The sequence below is a fragment of the Mixophyes fleayi genome, chromosome 2 (genome assembly GCF_038048845.1).
Source record: "Mixophyes fleayi isolate aMixFle1 chromosome 2, aMixFle1.hap1, whole genome shotgun sequence".
NCBI lineage: Eukaryota > Metazoa > Chordata > Amphibia > Anura > Limnodynastidae > Mixophyes > Mixophyes fleayi.
In genome coordinates, this window is record NC_134403.1 from 100,328,790 (window position 1) to 100,352,212 (window position 23,423).

General features: G+C 39.1%; 1 pseudogene; it reads left to right on the forward strand.

Moving 5' to 3' along the window:
- Positions 1–992: 992 nt before the first annotated feature.
- The window catches only part of LOC142139839 (calcium-activated chloride channel regulator 1-like), an 85,223-nt pseudogene continuing 62,792 nt past the window's right edge, over positions 993–23,423 (forward strand).

Genomic DNA, 23,423 nt, shown 5'->3' on the forward strand with positions numbered 1-23,423 from the left:
CACTTAGTTAAGCAATTAAACATGCTCAAATTAACAATGTTAAATTTGACACAGCTTAAACAAGAAAAACAGAGAGAGGCAAATACCGATGGGCAAAATATGCATTGTTTACTGTGTCTATTTGATATGTGTTGTTGTTATACCTTTTTTTCTGAAGCTGGTTTGAAGGTCATGGTTTCCCTTTCACTCGATTCTTTTTGTTTCCCTAAAACTATTTATTGAAAGCATTGCAAAGATTAGGTCAGGGTTACAGTATCACAACAGAAGCAGGCATTCAACAAGAAATATAGTTCTATAACTTAGATTTAAAAAACATGAATACAAGCAAGAGCTGGCAATACAAATGTTACCACCTATATTGGGAAGGTGGTTGGGTGAGGGCCAATGGGGCTTGGGATCAGGATGGAGAAAGGCGGACATGGTAGGCCATGTGGATAAGGGCCTAGAGGAAGAGCACTGGTTTAAAGGAGAATAGACCAGAAACTCATAAAGAAAAAGACCAAACTTAAACTTAGAGACTAAGGGATAAATTTATCAAGCTGCGGGTTTGAAAAAGTGGAGATGTTGCCTATAACAACCATTTAGATTCCAGCTATCATTTATTTAATACATTCTGCAAAATGACAGATAGAATCTGATTTATTGCTATATGCAACATCTCCACTTTTTTAAACCCGCAGCTTGATAAATTTACATCTAAATGTTATGATTCCTAGTATGAACTCTCAGTGAGGCAGAAGTATTTGAATAAAATGAAGTATGTTTATTAAAGCAGATACACATGGAAAGCCAATTGGTGCAGAGAACATGTGAACAGCAACTTAGTACAAGCAATGATGTGTTTCAAACATATGAAATAGCAAGGGTTAACCGCAGTAAAAGGTAGCAGGTCAGCCAGGTTTGAGCCACGGATGCAGGGAATGATTAATAGTTTGGTCTATAGCAATAAACATTCAAGGTTTGGTGTAATGCCAGTTGTGGCCTGTGTGGAGATGGCGCTGGAGAGCAATACTGTACAAGGGATGGTGCAGAAGCCAGATCGAGCTGTAAATCTGGATGGTGAAACAGGCTGGGAAATGGTTTCATGGACAAGCAGGCAGAACACAGGAAGTCCAATGGAGCACACAGCAGGAACCACAAACCTGAGGCTGGGCAATGGTCTCATGGACAACACGTAAAACACAGATGAGTCCAATGGAGCAGACAATGGACACCACAAACCTGTGGCTGGGAGGTGGCATCTCTGTCAAGAGTCAAATACCAGGCAAAGGGTAGGCCCAGGCAGCTATAAAAATAGTCAGGGTTACAAGAAATAGGTCAATCTAGGCACCAATCAGGGATAGTCAGGTCACTGGCAGATGAGCAGAATATTAACAGGGTATTCAGCTAACAGCAGCAAGGACAAGTGATGAACTGAAAAGAGCAATGTCTGGGGCAAGTATATAAAGCAGTGGAACCGTTGCAGCCACTAATCAGGGAAGGAGGTTAACTCCTGCAGATGAGGTGGAATGTTCAAAGTTAAAACAGCAGCACCTCTGATGGTAAAGATGTACTGCAAGCTAAATACAAACAAATGGCAGAGTGTGAATACTAAATAGATATTGGTTGTGATAGAAAGCCTATGAGGTCCATAACTTATGGAAGTAAGCAGTTAAGTTTCTCTGGATGTTCCATTTAATGACATTTGCTTATTTGTAATGTACATACATACCTGATATGCACTATCCTCCTAAGTAGTTTTTTTCCAACTTACTTAATTGTCATGTAATTTTGAAAAAAGTGTTAGCCCTACACAGAAACATTTATAATAGTTTTATACATTTTTATATTTTTGTTATAATATAAATGTGATCTAAAGGAGTAGTTATTGTTACTGTTATCTATAAAGCCATTTTTCATGTTACTGAATTCTCTTTACTGATAGCAAGAAGAGATGAGCAATTCTGACATGATTAGGTTCATTGAAATACTTTGTTAAACTAACAAGAAAAACATGTTCATTCATCATCATCACCATTTATTTATATAGCGCCACTGATTCCGCAGCGCTGTATAGAGAACTCACTCATATCAGTCCCTACCCCATTGGGGCTTACAGTCCAAATTCCCTAACACACACACAGACAGACACACACACAGACTAGGGTCAATTTGTTAGCAGAAAAAAAGGGAAAAAAGTACTTCTTAGACGGAAGGCACACTAGTGAGCCTTCCGTCTAAGTAGTACTTTTGTCCCTTTTTCTCTACGGTAGTGTGCCTTCCGTCTAAGTAGTAATTTTTCCCTTTTTCTCTACTGTAATACATTACTACTGGAAGTAGCACCTAGTAGAATCCATTTTACTTTATCTATTAAAACATTTGTCTTGACATTGCCCATGTGTACCCTATAATATGTAATATAATAATTACAATTTCTTGTGTGGGAGATAATTCAAAACACTTATACTCAATTTGTTAGCAGCCAATTAACCTACCAGTATGTTTTTTTGGAGCGAAACATTCATCAGAACCATTGGTGTTATGAGCTGGACTCTGAATCTGAATAGTTTGCAAATTACACAGTTAGCTGTATTGATCGTTGTGTTTCAACATGACTTAAGGTCCACAAACAGGCTATTCAGGAAGTTCACGGTGTATATTTACTAAATTGCGGGTTTGAAAAAGTGGGGATACTGCCTATAGCAAGCATTCAGATTCTATCTGTCATTTTGTAGAATGTGCTAAATAAATGAGAACTATAGGCAACGTCTCTACTTTTTCAAACCCACAGTTTAGTAAATATACCCCTAAAACTGCTTTCTGCAGTCTGAGCGAGTAAGGGAGTTTTCCCCCAACTTTAGGCAGCTGTCTCATTTTTTGAAGTCAAAAAGTAGGGTGTAAATCATTCAACAATACAAATGAACATATATGGGTTGCGGGCAGAAAAGGCCCAATTAAAACCAAAGTCTTGTTCTAAATTCCAGTAATCTATTTCAGTACCAGATTGCAGTCTCTGGAACAATGTCTAGTAGAAAGATTTCACTGTTAATTGTATATGAGCGTGATGTTGAATTACAGCTTCAGGGACAAGACACTTCATATATCATGGTTGATTAATTCATTAGTAGTTACTGAGTCACTGCTTATCCACATTTATGTCTTATAATAAATAAAATAGAGGTGACTGCTGACTATACCAACATTGCAGCACAAGGACTAAACTATTATTAGGCAATTACAGTGAAGCTATGGCCCAATCCTATTAAGCCTTTGAGGGGTCATAGCTTGCATTTTATCACCAAGCCAACAAATATTAATTCTGTGCTTAGTCTCCTAGAAAATAAATGAAAGTATAACTATTGAGCAGTGTAAATTTATTATTCCTATATATATGATTACTTATTCATTTATATACAATTAATGTTTCTGAGTTTGAGGATGCTATTTCACAAATGTTTTGTTTTATTACTTCAATCTGAGGCAGAAGAGGAACATCAGAGCTCAGAAATTCATAGATAAATTCAGTACACATTGTCCTACAGAAATGAGAATATATATGTTGACAGCAAGTCACATTAGAAATCGATGATAAGGTGTAAATTATCCAATAAGAGTCCTGTATAAAAGAGTAAATTTGCTAAGCCTTTATCCCCCTCTATAATTATCACTGGGGACTGTGTCAACTAATTTGTCTTAAAAGTATGTTTTTATTATATGTAATTCATTGTAAAGTATATAATAACCACTGGGTAACTGCAGGGGCAAGCACAGATTATTTTCAGGGTGTTAGGAACCCCTCCAGCCGGCACAACACAACCCGGAATCTACTCTGCCAATCAGGTGTTCACTGGAGCCCCTGATGGTGGGGACAGACTGGGCCGCAAACTGACAGAGGGTCGTGAAGTGTGTACCGGCTGGGGAGAACCCAGGCAAGAAGAGTCAGGTCCACGCAGAGGTCAAGGGCCGGCAGCAGACAACAGTATCGGTAAACAAGCTGAGGTCAGGGGTCACAGGCGAATAGCAGAACCGGTAAACAGGCCAGAGATCAGGGTAACAGGAAACACGAGCGAAGTCCAATTCAAAGCCAAGGGTCATACACGGGGAGTCAGTAGTGGTATCAGAATACAGGAACAGGAACTAGCAGGTCAGCAGACTGGAGCACAGAAGCTATAACCGGCAATGAGGTAGCAGACCTCATTGCCTTAAATAGTGAGGACAGCCAATCAGAGCCTGGCTCTGATAATACCCAGCCCCCTGCACCTAAATTCATTAGCCCGTAGGCTAGTAATATTGATGGGCGCATGCGCCCGGCTTCTCATTGCCGGGACGCAGCGCTGAAGCGTCCCTCCGTTGCCCCGGCAACAGCCTGGTCATAGGTGGAAGTGATGTCCCGGTCGCCATAGCGACGGCCGGGACGCAGGTAGGAGAGTCGCGGCGGCTGGGCACCGCCGCAGCTCATAACACAGGGTTGGCTTGCAATTTGCCTTTCATCACAATATTCAGGAACCCTATAAATTATTCAAACAGTATACATGGTAAGAACTACTGTATATATGTTTCTTACCCCTGAGAAGTCTACAAATCACACTGTTCTCTAAAAGGAGTTGTAATTGGCGGCATTGCTACATTTATTTCTCAATGTATTAATAGTATTTGTGGCCAAGAGGAGGATTCCAGTCACATGTAACCCTCTCTGCATTTACAAATGACCACTTAGTTTAGCAAATTACCTTGTAAAATGAGTAACAGGACTTTCTTCATTTGAGGATGGTCACCCTCATTAATGCTCAAAGGTATAAATTATGGTATGAGCAGACGGAAGACTTTTATTTTGTGGGGAGTGATAGTGTGGCATCGCTTCACAGCAGTATTTTGTGAATTTATTTTTCACTAGTTTGCATGTTATTCAGAGATGCACATGGATTAACACATCAAGGTAGCAGCAACTACGGGGAGTGGAAAAGCTTGCATCTTCTGTTAAGCCAGGAGGAGCTGGGTGGACTTGGTCAACTTGGTCGTTCTTTGCCCCTTGGAGTTTTCTATTATAGTCATGATATTTAAATGAGCTTCAAAGGGTGGAAATTGTGCATTTCCTGTTTTTTTAGGGTAACTGGGGGCTATTCAGCTTTTATTCCCTATGCAAAGGACTTGTGTCTATAGACTGGTCTGCGTCTTACACTAGAACAGTAACTTATTTCAGCGAACAAATCTACTGGTGTGGACAAACCTTCCTTGTACTTAGTTGGTAGTGCAAAATAATTTAGAAAAAAAAGGAACCTATGGCTTACGCTACTTGATATGGGAATTCTTCACTAACTAAAAAGACCTCAACAGATTGCTGTTTTATGAAAGAGTGAAAAGTGAGATGCATTATGTTAAGCAAATGACATTGGACTTGATTCAAGGTATGTATTCTGAGCACATACTTAGCATAGTATTTTACACACGTATTTAGGCTTTGGTAATCCCGAATTCATGAAGACACAGATCTCAAGATACGTGTGCTGTTGAAATTGGGGGCAGGTCTGCTGTGCCCTACTACACAAGACACTGCAGGATACATCTAATACTTATGTGGATTATAAATTTGCCAAAGAACGCACAGGAAAAAAAAACTGAATTTAAGTCACCTGTTATTAATATAGGCATCAAAGATAAAACAGTTAATGGAAGGTTTTTGTTTACAAATTTATTTTCAATCAAATACATTTATTAGAAAGTTGTTAATGTCGAGCAAAAAATAAATTTTTACAGTTGCTCATGATTGCAAACACATGTTATAGCATGCAAGTGTCCCTTGCGTATGAGGACGCAATAGACAAGTCTGCATTCAGAGCCTTATTTCCCGGTTCTGGGCATGCAAAGAATGATTTTCCATACTATACGCTCAAAATTGACAGATACTTGCCATGACAGATCAGGCCCATTGTTGTGTAAGGCTACCTAGCACCTTAACACAATAAAACATACTACTGTACATTGAATTTATGCCTTTACAAATGGTATTGTTTTATTGATTTGCATTGTACAGTACAACTAGTAATGCTACTATCTTTTTCCTAATCTCCTGAAAAAGAGAAAGCTGAAAAAAACAACAAAAAGAATTTACAAATACATTGCAATATAACAGGCACATTATATCACATAAAGGGGGGTATTCAATTGTTGCTTTTAACGCGCTAAAACAAAAAAAAAACGAGCGCTCGAAAAATATTACAGTTTATACGGTAATATGCGCGTAAATACCGTTAATACGGTAGTTTACTCGCTGAATTTCATCTCGCAGCTCAGGGAGCTGCGAGATGAAATTTAGCGAGTAATTACCGTATTAACGCTAATATTTTTAGAGCGCTTGTTTGAGAGCGTTAACGGCAACAATTGAATACCCCCCCTAGTGGCTATAGAAAGTATTCACCCCCTTTATCATTTTCATATTTTATTTTCTTACATCATGGAATAAAAATGTTTTTATTTTGGAATTCTTACTACTTATGTACACAAAATGCTATGTAATGTCAAATAATAAAACTACTACTAAATTTTAATTATTTATAAATAGAACAGATAATATTTGGTTACACAAGTATTATCCCCCCTCTATTTTAATATTTTGTTGAAGTCTATTTCAGTACATATCGCTCATTTTTGTACATCTGGATACTGCAATTTTTGCTCATTCCTCAATATTGCTTTAATTCCGGTTGGATTGGGACTTTTGGTGAACAGTGATTTTCAAATCATTCCACGTATTCTCAATGGGATTAAGGTTTAGCCTTTGACTGGGCCATTTCAGGATATTGATTGTTTTGTATTTAAGCCATTTCTATGTGGCCTTTGCTGTTTGCTTTGGTCATTGTCCTGCTAATCTCTTACAAACTGCTGCAGGTTCTTCTCCAAGATTTGTCTATGTCTTGCTCCATCCATTTTGATCTTTATTTTGGCAATTTTTCCAGCACCTGAAGACGGTATATACGCATGCTCCCACCATGCTTCATGGTAAGGATAGAGTTCTTGGGATGATATGAAGTGTTATATAAACATAGCACCAATAAGGCCACAAAGTTCAATCTTGGTTTCATCACATTGTAAATTCCTCCTCCATTTAGCATTTTTGCCAAACTCTATGTAAGGTTTTGTGTGTGTTTTGACAAGATCCCATTAAGACAATAACTCTCTCTTCTATTGACCTCTTGCTGGTCTCCCTAACAAGTGTTCTTCTTGTAGAGATGCTCAATTTTGACTGAGGGCTTGTTCTAAACAAAGCATAATGCCATATTCTGTTCATTTCTTTATAATGGACTTGATGGTGTTGTGAGGGGTATTAAAAGTGTTTGAAATCTTTTTATATCCTTCCCCTTATTGGTTCTTTTTAGTAAGCATTCTTTGGCTTTGCCTTGAATGTCCTCTGGTTTTCACGATTAAGTTATTCTTTGAAAATGAACTAATAATGTAGAAAGTATATTTATTTTAAAATCAATTGAAACACTTTAATTGTACACAATTGACCTTTAAAGAAAAGTAATTGCACCAGGGTTTATTTAAGTGTATCTTAGAAAAATGGATGAATTCTTATGTTATTACATAACGATTGTCTTTTTTTAATTGTAATTAAATAATTAAGAAGAAGTTTCAAAGCTGTTTTCCATTTGACAATATTCAACATTGATCAGTGGTACAAATTCCCAAATACCGTATATACTCGAGTATAAGTCGACCCGAGTATAAGCCGAGGCACCTAATTTTACCTAAAAAAACTGGGAAAACTTATTGACTCGAGTATAAGCCTAGGGTGGGAAATGCAGCAGATACTGGTAAACAGGAGACATATGTAAGTGATGGAGGGGAACTAATATCTTACAGGTTCTGGTGGATCCAGCAGGACATGGCAGATAGGTTGGGAAAATTGGAGTCTAAGATCTCCCTGAATATGTTAACTAAACTAACATTTTAGTTCCTGTTTTTAGCAACCATTGCTACCAGCGCCTGAAATATAAAAAAATAAGCAAATTGATGCTGTAGTGATTAAAACCTCTCTGTCATTGAATGCTGATTGGTTGTGGCGGGCTACTAAAGTTGCTGCACCTTACCAGAATCATGGAGTTTTCCTCCCCCGGGATCTCCTCCACTGCGCTGTTGGGACCGCTAGATTTTTATAATGAGTGTCCACAATTAAGGGTCCAATGTGCAAATAGGCTGCAAGTCAATGCCCCAGTTCCATGTCTCCTCATTGCACCAGTTAATGCCACTTACATTTGATGCTATTGTTGCTGAAAGGTCATCACCTTGAAGCAGTGCAATAAGTGATCAGGAGGAGGAGTTCAGCCTTTTACTTACCTCCGCAGTGGAACGCATGTGCGTTCCACAGACAGGAAGTTTGGCATTTGGAACGCAAGTTTGCGTTCCAAATGCCGAACTTCCTGTCAATGGAACGCACATACGTTCCACTGTGGAAGTTTAAAGCTGAGGGACGGGAGAACAGGAGTTCACTCGTGCATAAACCGAGGAGGGCTTTTTTCAGCACAAAAAATGTGCTGAAAAACTCGGCTTATACACGAGTATATACGGTAAATCCATGTTGATCCCTTGAAATTAAAATGTGAATAAAGGGGGTGAATACATTTTACAGACAATCTATGTCAAGAAAACTCTACTGGTAACTAAAGCTTGTATCTGAGCATACTGTTAACAGCAGAAATAATTATTTTGTGATAATTGATTCTCAATTGTATCCAAGCTACGTGTTGCTATCACAGTCTCAACAGATCTCAGTTTGCAGCTCAGCATATGCTCACTAAATAATAAGAACAGGTTTTCGTGCAACGAATAATTAAGCCTTTGCACTGAGCTATTGTATCTCATTGAAAAACGTACATGTAGTTTGGATTTTGTTTTTAAAAAATGCAACCAGTGTTATTGTATCTTTTCCTTTGTCATTATATGAATCTATATTAAACAGCAGTGACTTTGAAAATTGAGCCACTTAGTATAACTGAAATTAAAAGATTGCTGGACATGACATATTGTTAGTTTAATAACTCTATTGGCTAGATTTACTAAGCTGCGGGTTTGAAAAAGTGGGGATGTTGCCTATAGCAACCAATCAGATTCTAGCTGTCATTTATTTAGTTCACTCTACAAAATGACAGCTAGAATCTGATTGGTTGCTATAGGCAACATCCCCACTTTTTCAAACCCACAGCTTAGTAAATCTAGCCCTATGTCTTGTTTGAGACCAAGGGGTAAATGTATCAATCTGCGGGTTCTTCAACACCCGCGTGTTCAGCCTCTTCCGCGAAAAAATTTCAAGCGGCGCTGCATTGTAAAGGGAAGTTAACCCTTTACAATGCAGTGCCGCTTGAAATTTAATCGCGGAAGAAACTGAACACGCGGGTGTTGAAGAACCAGCAGATTGATACATTTACCCCCAAATATGTTACTTTTACAGTGTTAAACTATAAATAATATAGTTCTTAAAATCATTTTTTGATTACATTACCTATACTGAGTACTTTATAAGGGAGTTATAATACATAACGTTCCCCGTCACACAGAGGCAAGACATTTTGTACAGTGTTATGTCCTATCATTACAAATAAAGATTGTCCAATGCAATTAATGTGGATCCAACTCACAAAGAGATTTAATAGCAAAATATAAATAAGTATAACCGATACATACGCTTGCACACTGGATCCAGTAACAGCTCATCACTCCTGAAGTCTGTGTTGTCAAAAAGAGTGTGACTGTACCAGTGGTCTGTTTATATACAGTTTGGTTTGAAAAAAACAGTGATGATGTCACAATGTACACAAAGAAAACACTAACATAGTTCTTTATTGGTTCAGGGTTTAAGTTAGTCCAGTACAATGCAGGTTATAGGTTAGTTCAATGCTTCTCCAAAGGTGGGGGCAACTCACTCCAACAGCTGTGTAAGTGTCTTGCCTCAGGGAACCGCCACAAATCTGGTTTAAACTAACCCATTAACAGAGTATTAGTCTTATACTAATCATAACTAGCAATCGCAATGTGTAACCTTTGTGTAATAAAATATCTAAGTCCTTTATATTAATAAAAGAATGTGAGTTGGAAACTTTATTAAAAGTGAACTATTTACAAATGTAGGTGTGAATGTAAGTGTATTTACTATGTTTTCCAATGCGATTGCATAATTAGCGACAGTAAGCCTTTGCATACTAATTGCAATCGTACAGGAAAACATTACAATCGGTATTTATTAATTTAGAAAGAGTTCATCCAATTATTTGACTTCGACAAGTGCTTCAAAATATATGAATCCCCAGTTCAGTTCTGAGTAAGCAGACATAAAAATAATAAAATGCACCCAAAATATATTTCCAAGCTGCCTCAAATAGAGTGCTTGGGGGAAATGTTGAAGCAAGAGAGACTTCCTGAAATCATTATCACACCTAAGCAGGAGAGAGTTATCCTGAATGAGATTATTCACTGTAGAACCTCACAGGTGCTAAGGCCAACATGCTTTTCAATACTCCAACAGGGATACCAATTAAAAATGAGCTGTTAAATCTAAATTACAGTGGCAGTGGCACAGTGGTTAACATTGCTGCCTCACAGCGCTGGGGTAATGGGTTTGATTCCGAGCAGGGCCCTATCTGTGTGAAGTTGTTATGTCCTTCCTGTGTTCATGTGGGTTCCCACCAGTTGCATCAGTTTAATCCCTTATTCCCAAAACATACTGGTTGGTTAATTGGTTTCTAATAAAAACGGACAATTATATGTGTGTGTATATAGTAGGGAATTTGTTTTGTAAGATCCATTGGGACACTGGAATGATGTGAATGATAGATATTCTCTGTACAGTGATGTAATATGATTGGCGGTATATAAATTCTACTAAACAAATAAGTTTAGCCAAGAAGGTGTGGAGGAACTTTTAAGTGAAATTTGATTAAAATATTTATTTTTCTAGCACTCATATGTTTGTATTATAACTTCATAAGTCATTGTACATTGTAGTTAAACTTTAAAGGGAACAGTGTCAGCAAATAAAATAAGAGTATGCAGGAATGTGGCCAGGTATTCTGTGCCCCAAATATCTTCTCTGTAAATAAGTATGTCATCTGTTTTCCATAACATGATAATAGAATATACTTTGGTTACTTTTTACTACAAGAGTTAATTCACATTTCAAATATATGAAACAAGAAAATAGTCTAGTTTTAAATGGGTTCATTAGAGATTTTCAAACCCATTCTTGTGTATACTTAATATTTTTCCCCTATAAATACTTGGCATATAACACTATACTTATAGACATGAATAAACGAAGGATATTATTAAAAAGGTTAAATTAAGAATAAACTGTTGTGCTCTGGAGATGCGCGCAACATGTTATTGAAGAGAGAGTTCTTCTAATCATGACGCTTCTTTTATGTAAACGCCATGCTAGCAGTTCTGGGTGAAAAGCCTTTTCAATGACTTGCAAAGCCCCAATGAACTAATCAAAAGAAAAAAGAAATCAAGGTGGTATCATCTCAAGACTTTTGATCAAGATAAAACTGGACTGGAAGAAAATTCAAAAGGCAAACTCGCAGATTAAAAGTGAAACTATAAAGCAAAAAATTAATATTCATTATTTATCTGAAGTGAATTAACATTTAAGCAAAAACAGCAAAGATGACAATTTATTCAATAATGAGATAGTGGGATCTGATTTATTGAAGTTCGGTATGCAGATGTAAGTAGATACATTTCCTTGAAAGTCCCCCTAGATAGAAAAACATTAATTAAGATGATGTGTGTGTACATAAGTACATAAAGTTCATTTCAGGTAAATAACTTATTGATTTTAAAATGTTCCTGCTTTCTGTTTTAGTACAGAGCAATTGAATACTCAAATGCTTCTGAAACTTAAAGGCTAGGACCACTTACCCTGATGTTATTTAGCTTTAATTTTAGCATTAAAATGTACTCATCACAACAGAAGCACATGTTACATGTGAACACACGGAACATGGCAACATCTGTCTGTGATGCACAGAATTTTGCCTGGTTCAAGATGGTAAATAATGTTCAATATTTAATCTCATCGATTTAATAACATACTGTAGTCAAAGAATTTGTAATATTTTTGTAAAAATACACATACTTTTCCATGTCAAACTGTCTTGATGGTGTTATTGGGGGGCTTTTAAAATTGTTCTTATTTTAATATTTCCCTTAACTGCATCCAGGGCACTTGATGCAGTTAGTGGACCTGCTTCTAAATTCTGATTGGCTGACTAGAGATAGGAATTGTCATATTACATCAGAACAAAGAGAAATGTTGTGAAGGACCAAAGGTGGTAATCCTGGTGGAATGGCTAACACTGGCATTGTCCTTCTCTCTTATCATCATCATCATCATCATCAATTATTTATATAGTGCCAACATATTCCGTAGCGCTTAGTGTTATCATTGACCAAACAACCAAATTCCGATAAGGTAGCAGTAATTCTGAATAAGTAATTATGCACATGGGCATTAGGGAATTATTTCCTCCTAGATTCTATGTTTGACAAATGAAGGAAGCGGAAATGGAATTACATGGGCCCAAATGTACACTCTCTAAAGATGATGCACAGTATTCATGCATAACGTGTTTGTGTTTTTATTGTTACTCTGCCATATTACTTAAGGGTATGATTGTAAGAAATACACTTTGAAATCATTTACATAATTAAATGGAAGCTCTGGTAATGATTGCAAATAATTTTTTAAAGTATTACCCTGAAGCCTTGAAGATCTAATGGTAAAATAGTGTCATCATAGGCTGTGGATTTTTTTCCTTTTCATAAATCCAGACCTGACTTTTACATTGTTAAGTAAATTACTTCACTAATCTTACATTCAGAAACATAGATCAGTTGGTCTTTTTAAATTGTTGATTATTATTAGCCATTATTTATAAAGTGCACACTTTTACAACGCAGTACGGTAAATTGAGAGGAACTAAACAAATGATGTACAATGGCATGAAACAGAAGGTAAAGATGGCCCTGCCCGAAAGAGCTTACAATCTAAAATGTGCATGGAACAACTGATACATAATGTAGCACAATGGTCAGGGAACAGGGGTAAATTACCCCAAATGGGGTAAAATGAAATTCTTGAGGGTAATGCTGCTGATTCACATGCTGTCAGTTGGATTGTAGACCCCTTTAAATGTGAAATGGCTGTTGTACCAGAAGAGCCTCAAGGGTTGGCAGAGGCACTTCTTGAGCTTCGATGCAATAATGAGGCACGTATTGCATTTGAAAACAAAGCAGATCTGTCATATTTTTGGATGTCAACAGCTGCAAAGGCATTTAAAATTGCACATGAGGAGGCAGTCAAAAAGTTGCTGCCTTTTGCAACAATCTACCTTTGCAAACAAAGATTTTGTGGGGAAGTGAGTGTGGGTAGTGTAAGGCTGAAGCATTATCAGCCAGATATAGTAAAGCAGCCATTGGCAAATTATATTTGTGTGTGGCTACAGGTGGTGTTGTATGGCTAGAATGAGGAAAAACAAATGTGGAGACATGAAATATGAACTAATCGTTGTAGACATCTTAATACAGTCAACCTCTGGCAACCCTGACTGTCCTTCACCGTTTACAGTAACCAAACCTTCCTCTTGTTCTGATTGAAGCTTTATCTTTTGTGCTGCATAGGCACTCATTTGGTTATCCACCAGCTTGGAGTAGCTGTATGCCCAGTATATTTGTTTGGCATCATCATCATCATCAGCAGCAGCAGCAGCTATTTGTATAGCGCCACTAATTCTGCAGCACTGTACAGAGGACTCACTCACATCATTCCCTGCCCCAGGGGAGCTTACAGTATAAATTCCCTAACCCACACACACAAAGACTAGGATCAATTTGACAGCAGACAATTAAACTAAAGGTATGTTTTTGGAGTGTGTGAGGAAACCGGAGCACCCAGAGGAAACCCACGCAAACACAGGGAGAACATACAAACTCCACACAGATAAGGCCATGATAGGGAATCGAACTCATGACCTTATCTGTGTAGCACTTCTGCTGTGAGGCAGACGTGCTATATACTAAGCCACCGTGCTGCCCCTGTGCCCCATATCATGCTCCTCCTTAACACTTTTTCTTTCAATTAGCATGAGTTGTGGTAACCAATGCTGCCAACGAGACCACAGAAATCACCAAAAGAAAAATAGAGATAACAACAGAAATGACAGTTGAACTCACTGGGTCCAGCAGCTGAATTGAGATAGTATGCCAGTAAATCTTTGAAACATTCTCGTCCTTGGAGTGATAACTCTCTAAGGCACTATTCATCATGCCTTCATGTATTCCTTACTTTTATTTTTTTGAGAAAATGATTATGCGGAATGTAGGCACTTAGCAGATCTAAAGTGCAGCCATCTCTATCTGCTGTCCGCATGTCACAGATCAGAGATCAAAGGGGATGCAATGCATTTAGCAATTAGTGACTGAAACCACTGAGTTCCTATTCACTGTTTTGTTACTTACATTATTCAATTTTCTGGAAGACTATAAACTTTCTGAAGAATTTTCACTTCGTCTTAAATTATTTTTGTTTTCCTCTCATCCCTTTCTTTTATGATAGCTAAGTAAAGAATGTTAATTTTTCGTTTTCTAATGGATTCAGGCTACATGAACCATGTGCAGATCTCTGTATTTCATTTTACCCCACCAAAGGACAAGTTCGCAAAAAATTCTAAATGGATTAAAGTGGTTATTAATGAGAATAAATATTTGTTTTCTACCAAAGCATATATAATATATACTTTAAATAGGTAGTAAATGGACAGAAATTACTTTGTTGCTTTTAAAATGTCTAAGCTAAAAAGGTCAAATGGTTCAACAACAGGACTTCCAGTGTTCCTGGCATTTCTCATTTTACTGTTACAGCAGTGACATTGCTCACAAATTGGTAAAGTTTTTTTTAAACCTTTTCATCAGTTATAAATCTGCTGAAGGACTCAATAGAAAGAAAAAGGGTTTGTAAAGAAAAAAATATTAAATTATATTAAACTGAGCTGCAAGTGTGTAATTATATATAGTTCAAATTTTAATATCACTAACAAATGTTTTGTTTGTCTAAAGAACTAATATTATTTGTAATCAAAATACCACTATATTGATTTAAAAAATATAGTTACAACATTACTACTGTTGCAAATGACTGTTATTGCTTGAAATTATTTATTTATCATGTACTGTTCACATATGACTGCAGACAGGCGCGGGCTGGCAGATTTCAGCCCGGGGGCGCACAGGTGGCCGCATCACATGACACGCGATGTGATGTGGCCGCCGGTAAATATTCAAGTAATATGGCATCCAGGGGAAGGGGGTCGGCCGGGTCAAAAAGCGGTTAGACTGAGCGGCCCGGGGGGCCAAGGCCCCCCTGCACCCCGGACCAGCCCGCTCCTGACTGCAGAGCCTCATTTTCATCAGTCATACTTCAGTGTGCATGTCTAAAGTTCAGTTCTGGGTTCAATAATGTCCACACCAAAACAGGTTTCTCAAGAAACACATCTGCCTATTGTTGTTTTGAGAATGGATGGCTATTCCATGCCTCAGCTTGACAATAAACTGAAGTTTGCATACAAAGATGTTCACTACTGTTTTGAGATAACAGGACAAACCAACCAGAATAGAAAAAGTAGTGGAAGGCCCAGATGCACAACTGCACAACAGGATAAACACATCAGAGTCTGCAGTTTGAGATGCCTTACAGGGCCTGAGATGGTGGCTTCCTTAAGTAGTACATAACACTGTCATCTGCTACGGTAAAAGATGACTTTGGGTTCCTGGCCTTATACGCAGCGTTGCAAAATAAAGTCAAACTGGAAACTGGCAAGAAGGAACAAAAAATATTAAAATGGACAATAGAACACATACATTGGATGGTGGATGATTTTAAAAGCGTATTATGGACGAATGAGTTTCATGTGTTTTGCTTAATGAGGAGAACATATGTTAGACATAGAGCAAATATAAAGATGCTGGAGGGTGCTTGATGCCTTCTGTCAAGAATGGTGAATGAAATGTAATGGTATAGGATTGTTTTAGTGCTGGCATTGTAGAATATTTATACAGAGTACAAGAAATAATGAACCAGAAAGGTTACCAGTCTATTTTACAATGTCATGCTAATGTCTTGTAGCCTCCATGATTTGCCCAAAGAGGAGTGGGTAAGGTATCTGGTACCCACGCTACAAGGTTGTGCAGTGGAAGCTTATCGCGGAGTGGCCCCCAGCGGACTGTGCGAACTACGACTTGGTAAAACGGGCCCTCCTTAAGCACTATGCTATTACCATGGAGCCCCCCCGCAGAAGTTTAGGGACTTAGCTAAACTCAGACCTCAAGGGTTATCCAGTGAGGCTGCGCTCAAATGTGTATAAAAACAGAACAGTTTTGTATTAAAAGTTGTTCTTCTGATTTCATCTGACCTTAGCACTGGTACCTCTAATCACTGTTACTGCAAATAAACATCTCTTGCTTCAAAGACTTGCTTGAAAATATCTTCCATGCTGAGAATCCTGTGACCTACAGATTAGACCCAAAATCGAATCCATTCCCGGCTGTTTCTGAGGATTGGACCCATCTTTACAGGTACCACCGCTCTGCCTGCTACCCATGCAGCTCTGGTCAGTGTGATAGGCCAGGGGGGATCCATCCACAGCAACCCTGATCCATAGCAAGAGGTCAAGAGTACCAGCCCAGGTACACCAGTAACGGGGTACACTCGTAGCATCAGTTACACAGAAGAGTAAGGAGTCCAATGGTGGCAGCATTTGTAAGCCCCTCCTACTGTGGCAAGAGGGTGCGTTTGGGTTAACAAAAGGGAATGGTGGCAAAGTAAGCCCAGCCGGTTCCCAGCAGCAACAGACAGGATGGCATAGGCGGTCCATCCTGTCATATATATATATATATATATATATATATATATATATATATATTAGAGATGGTCACTGACCCCCGTGTTTTGGTTTTGGATTCGGTTTTGGATCTGGATTACCGTCGTGTTTTGGTTTTGGTTTTGGTTTTGCAAAACCGCCATTGCGTGTTTTGGTTTTGGTTTTGGTTTTGTTTGGTTTTGTTTTGCTATTTTTTGGGAAAATCCATGTTTTTGGGCCTAAATTAACCCAATTTAGTGCTCCAACTGTTTTAGAGACAAGTAATCTAATTGTTGAGGTAATAAATCATCCAAAAAAACAGTTTAATTCTTCGTTGGTAGGCCTATTCTACACACAAAACAGATTGTCTTCCTCTCCATCTATGCATATTGGCAATGCAGCCATCGTCTTTGAATGTATATTACACCCTACACTTATAGTTAAATATGTAAAGAAATGGAAAAAGCCAGTTTGGTTTCTGTCTCTCAAGGCCCCCCTCCACTTGTATAAAATACCAAAAAATTCAGCCATTATAGACTGTACAATATTAATTGACATGGAGAAAGCCAGTTTGGTTTCTGTCTCTCTAGGCCCCCCTCCACTTGTATAAAATACTAAAAAATTCAGCCATTATAGACTGTACAATATTAATTGACATGGAGAAAGACAGTTTGGGGTCACTCTGTCTCTCTAGGCCCCCCTCCACTTGTATAAAATACCAAAAAATTCAGCCATTATAGACTGTACAATATTAATTGACATGGAGAAAGCCAGTTTGGTTTCTGTCTCTCTAGGCCCCCCTCCACTTGTATAAAATACTAAAAAATTCAGCCATTATAGACTGTACAATATTAATTGACATGGAGAAAGACAGTTTGGGGTCACTCTGTCTCTCTAGGCCCCCCTCCACTTGTATAAAATACCAAAAAATTCAGCCATTATAGACTGTACAATATTAATTGACATGGAGAAAGCCAGTTTGGTTTCTGTCTCTCTAGGCCCCCCTCCACTTGTATAAAATACTAAAAAATTCAGCCATTATAGACTGTACAATATTAATTGACATGGAGAAAGACAGTTTGGGGTCACTCTGTCTCTCTAGGCCCCCCTCCACTTGTATAAAATACCAAAAAATTCAGCCATTATAGACTGTACAATATTAATTGACATGGAGAAAGCCAGTTTGGTTTCTGTCTCTCTAGGCCCCCCTCCACTTGTATAAAATACTAAAAAATTCAGCCATTATAGACTGTACAATATTAATTGACATGGAGAAAGACAGTTTGGGGTCACTCTGTCTCTCTAGGCCCCCCTCCACTTGTATAAAATACCAAAAAATTCAGCCATTATAGACTGTACAATATTAATTGACATGGAGAAAGCCAGTTTGGTTTCTGTCTCTCTAGGCCCCCCTCCACTTGTATAAAATACTAAAAAATTCAGCCATTATAGACTGTACAATATTATGAAAAATGGACAAAGCCAGTTTAGGGTCACTCTGTCTATGACACCCTACCCTTAAGGATAAATTGCCCTAACAGCAGCCTTTCAAGATGGTATGTGATATGGAAATGCCACAAGTCCCTTTCCTCTTTGGGGGTAGATTGCACCCTACACTTACATAGAAAGTTTTAAAAAGATGTTATCGGCATCATCTTCAGCTTCATCCTCACCCTCATCAGTGTGTACGTCATCATCACAGACTATCAATTCATCGCCGCTTGAATCCGCCATTAGAGAATAGTCAGTGCTTGGATGTCTTGGATGGTGAAGGCCTTCCTCGTGGAAGATGTAGTTCATTTTGATAAACATCATTTTCTCCACATTTTTGGGAAGTAACCTTCTACGGCGATCACTGACTAAGTTCCCTGCTGTGCTGAACACTCGTTCAGAGTACACACTGGAGGGTGGGCAGCTTAGGTATTGCAAAGCAAGTTTGTACATGGGTTTCCAAATGGCCTGCTTTTCTTCCCAGTAAGGAAAGGGACTGTCTGACATTTCCATATCAACTACCTCTTGAAAGTAATCCTCCACCATCCTTTGCATGTTTATACTCATATTGGATGGACTTATGGGCAAAGTGACACTTTTTTTTGAAAAATCCTTCAAACCAGCCCAGATGTTAAATTGTTCTCGTCTGCCCCCTGTGTCTTCCCTGCTTCTTTTTTGGAAATTTAATTTTTTACGAGCAACAGCTTGAGAAAGTGAAGGAGGACACGTCGTCAAGCCGAGGCCCAGTTCAGCGGCCAACTTGCTGAGCAATAGCTCCTTGCAAAAGTTCACATCTCGCTCATTTACAAGTAAAGACTCAATGTAGGTTTTAAACCTTGGATCAAGCACAGTGGCCAAAACGTACTGATCCGAGTTCAAGATCTTAATAACTCGAGGATCATTGTGAAGCGAATTAAGTACTTGATCGACAAGGCCAACATACTTTGCTGAATTGCTTGCTTTCAGCTCCTCCTTCATTTTCTCAAGCTGCTTTTCCAATAGTCTAATTAAAGGAATGACTTGGCTCAAACTAGCAGAGTCTGCACTGACCTCACATGTCACAACTTCAAATGGTTTCAGCACCTTGCACAGCACTGAAAGGATTCCCCACTGTGCAAGAGTGAAATACATCCCCCCTCCTTTCCCAATGTCATGACTTGTGCAATATGCTTGGATGGCTTTGCGCTGTTCCTCCATCCTCTGAAGCATGTACAGGGTGGAATTCCACCGAGTTACCACCTCTTGCTTAAGTTGGTGGCAGGGCAAGTTAAACTGCTCTTGGAGCTGCTGTAATCTCCTACATGCTGTGGCTGAATGCCTGAAATGGCCTGAAATTTTACGGGCCACCGAAAGCATCTCCTGCACCTCACGGTTATTTCGTAGGAAGCTCTGCACCACCAAGTTGATGGTGTGAGCAAAACAGGGAATATGTTGGAAATCACCCAGCTGTAATGCTCGCACTATATTGTTGGCGTTATCTGAAATGACATACCCTGGGGAGAGTCCGAGTGGTATAAGCCATGCATCAATCACATCTCTCAGTTTGCGTAACAAATTGTCAGCCGTATGCCTGTTAGTGAAGCCGGTGATACAAAGAGTGGCCTGCCTGTGACAAATGTTACGTAGTGGTGTACATGCTGCTGCTGTTCCTGCTGGTGAAGGTGAATGACCAACCCAGTGGGCTGTCACAGTCATATAGTCTTTGGTTTGGCCACTTCCACTTGTCCACATATCTGTGGTTAAGTGAACAGTGGGCAGAATGGCATTTTTCAGCGCAATCTCTACATTTTTACACACTTTTTGGTATAGTTGTGGAATAGCTTTACGGGAGAAATGGTGTCGCGATGGAATTCTGTAACGCGGACACAAAACCTCAATTAACTGTGAAAAACCAGCTGCGTTTATTGTGGAGATTGGACGCAGATCTAACACTAACATTGCAGCCATGGCGTCTGTGATTCGCTTGGCGACTGGGTGACTGCTGTCATATTTGCTTCCCCTCGCAAATGATTGTTTCACAGTTAATTGCTGAAATGTAGGACTGCTCATTTTATTCACCTGCCTCTGGGATGACGATTCACCCCCAGCAGCAGCAACAGCAGCAGCAGGACTAACGCTTTCTTCAGAGGAATCAATAATAGTGCCGGAGTCATCCAGCCTTAAGTGGGATGCCGGGCTAACTCCGAGCGCTACTGAGGATATTGATGAGGATGGTGTGGTGGGTGTATTTTGTAGCCGTCGGTATGTCGGTGAGCGGAGGGTCTTAGCTGATGAGGGAGTGCTTGTATTCTTTTGGGAAGAACTTTCAGCTTTTCCCAACACTTTGCCATGAACTCTCGTTAAATGGCGTAACATAGACGAGGTTCCAAGATGGTTAAGGTCCCTCCCTCGACTGACTGTGGCTTCACATACACTACAAATGGCTATACAATTGTTGTCTGGATTTGGGTAGAAATAATTCCACACATAAGAAGTGGATTTTTTTGTTTTATGCCCAGGCATGACAATGGCCTTTTTCTTGTCACGTGCCAGAACTGCTGCCACTGGTGCAGGACTTACACAAACAACCTCATCCTCATCAACATCCTCATTAGCGCCCTCGTCGCCTACACAAATCTCCCCCTCATCCTCTTCTAATTCCAAAGTGGCATCCTCAATTTGGGTATCACCGGCTACACTCGGGCTATTAAGGCACACATCAGCAGAATGCTCACGATTAGACATCCCACTGTTGGATGGACTCTCCACAGGGATTGTTGTCATTTGTGAATCAGAGCAAATATTCTCCTGTAATGCCTCACTGGTATCTTGCAGCTCAGCTTTGACGCGTAACAGTAGTTGTGCACCAATTGTAGCCTGGGTAACTTTTTGGGATCTGCCACTAATAGCCAAAGGTGAAGGCCTCATTCTCTCTTTGCCACTGCGTGTGTAGAATGGCATGCTTGCAATTTTTTTTTTATCGTCACTTAACTTTTGCTCAGTTACACTTCTTTTTCGCTTCAATACAGTAAATTTTTTTTTGGTTTTTGTTTTTTGCACTAATTTGAAAACACTCTGTTGTTTGACATCGCCTTGGCCAGATGACGTACTGGGAACACTAACATCAGGACTGGTGACAGAACCTGGTTGCTCATTTAGATCATATGTGGACTGCTTTGAATCCATTCTGAGCGCAAACCACTGAGGAGTGCTAAAAATTATTGAGTAGATACTGCTGACAGATATGACTTTTGACAGCCAGAAATATTAATGCACAATTAGGGAGGACACCCCAAAAACACTGAGGAGTGCTAAAAATTATTGAGTAGATACTGCTGACAGATATGACTTTTGACAGCCAGAAATATTAATGCACAATTAGGGAGGACACCCCAAAAACACTGAGGAGTGCTAAAAATTATTGAGTAGATACTGCTGACAGATATGACTTTTGACAGCCAGAAATATTAATGCACAATTAGGGAGGACACCCCAAAAACACTGAGGAGTGCTAAAAATTATTGAGTAGATACTGCTGACAGATATGACTTTTGACAGCCAGAAATATTAATGCACAATTAGGGAGGACACCCCAAAAACACTGAGGAGTGCTAAAAATTATTGAGTAGATACTGCTGACAGATATGACTTTTGACAGCCAGAAATATTAATGCACAATTAGGGAGGACACCCCAAAAACACTGAGGAGTGCTAAAAATTATTGAGTAGATACTGCTGACAGATATGACTTTTGACAGCCAGAAATATTAATGCACAATTAGGGAGGACACCCCAAAAACACTGAGGAGTGCTAAAAATTATTGAGTAGATACTGCTGACAGATATGACTTTTGACAGCCAGAAATATTAATGCACAATTAGGGAGGACACCCCAAAAACACTGAGGAGTGCTAAAAATTATTGAGTAGATACTGCTGACAGATATGACTTTTGACAGCCAGAAATATTAATGCACAATTAGGGAGGACACCCCAAAAACACTGAGGAGTGCTAAAAATTATTGAGTAGATACTGCTGACAGATATGACTTTTGACAGCCAGAAATATTAATGCACAATTAGGGAGGACACCCCAAAAACACTGAGGAGTGCTAAAAATTATTGAGTAGATACTGCTGACAGATATGACTTTTGACAGCCAGAAATATTAATGCACAATTAGGGAGGACACCCCAAAAACACTGAGGAGTGCTAAAAATTATTGAGTAGATACTGCTGACAGATATGACTTTTGACAGCCAGAAATATTAATGCACAATTAGGGAGGACACCCCAAAAACACTGAGGAGTGCTAAAAATTATTGAGTAGATACTGCTGACAGATATGACTTTTGACAGCCAGAAATATTAATGCACAATTAGGGAGGACACCCCAAAAACACTGAGGAGTGCTAAAAATTATTGAGTAGATACTGCTGACAGATATGACTTTTGACAGCCAGAAATATTAATGCACAATTATGGGGGACACCCCAAAAACACTGAGGTGTGCTACAAATTATTGAGTAGATACTGCTGACAGATATGACTTTTGACAGCCAGAAATATTAATGCACAATTATGGGGGACACCCCAAAAGCGCTGGGGAGTGCCAAATATGAAGAAAAAATAATAAACCTCTATCCTCCTCTCTGCACTAGCGATTTTGGTTAGAGCAATTGCAAGAACAATATGGTATTCTCTGTCCCTGCTCTAATTAGCCTATGACTACACCCTGCTCTCTCCCTCTGTCAAATGGCGATGGATTGCTGTGGAGGCGTGTATTTATAAAGTTGAAGTATCGCGAGAACCGAGTCCCGAGATCCGACGACGTCACAATGACGTTCGGCCTCGATTTGGATTCGGAATGGGCGGGAGAGTACCGAGCTGCTCAGCTCGGTACTCGGATACCCAAAGTTCGGGTGGGTTCGGTTCTCGGAGAACCGGACCCGCCCATCTCTAATATATATATATATATATATAGTTTGTGGCAAAGAGGGTTATATTCCACAACTCTCCTGCATAGGGGATGGTGAAATTCCTGGTGAGTCTGCAGGTATAGGCTGCAGAC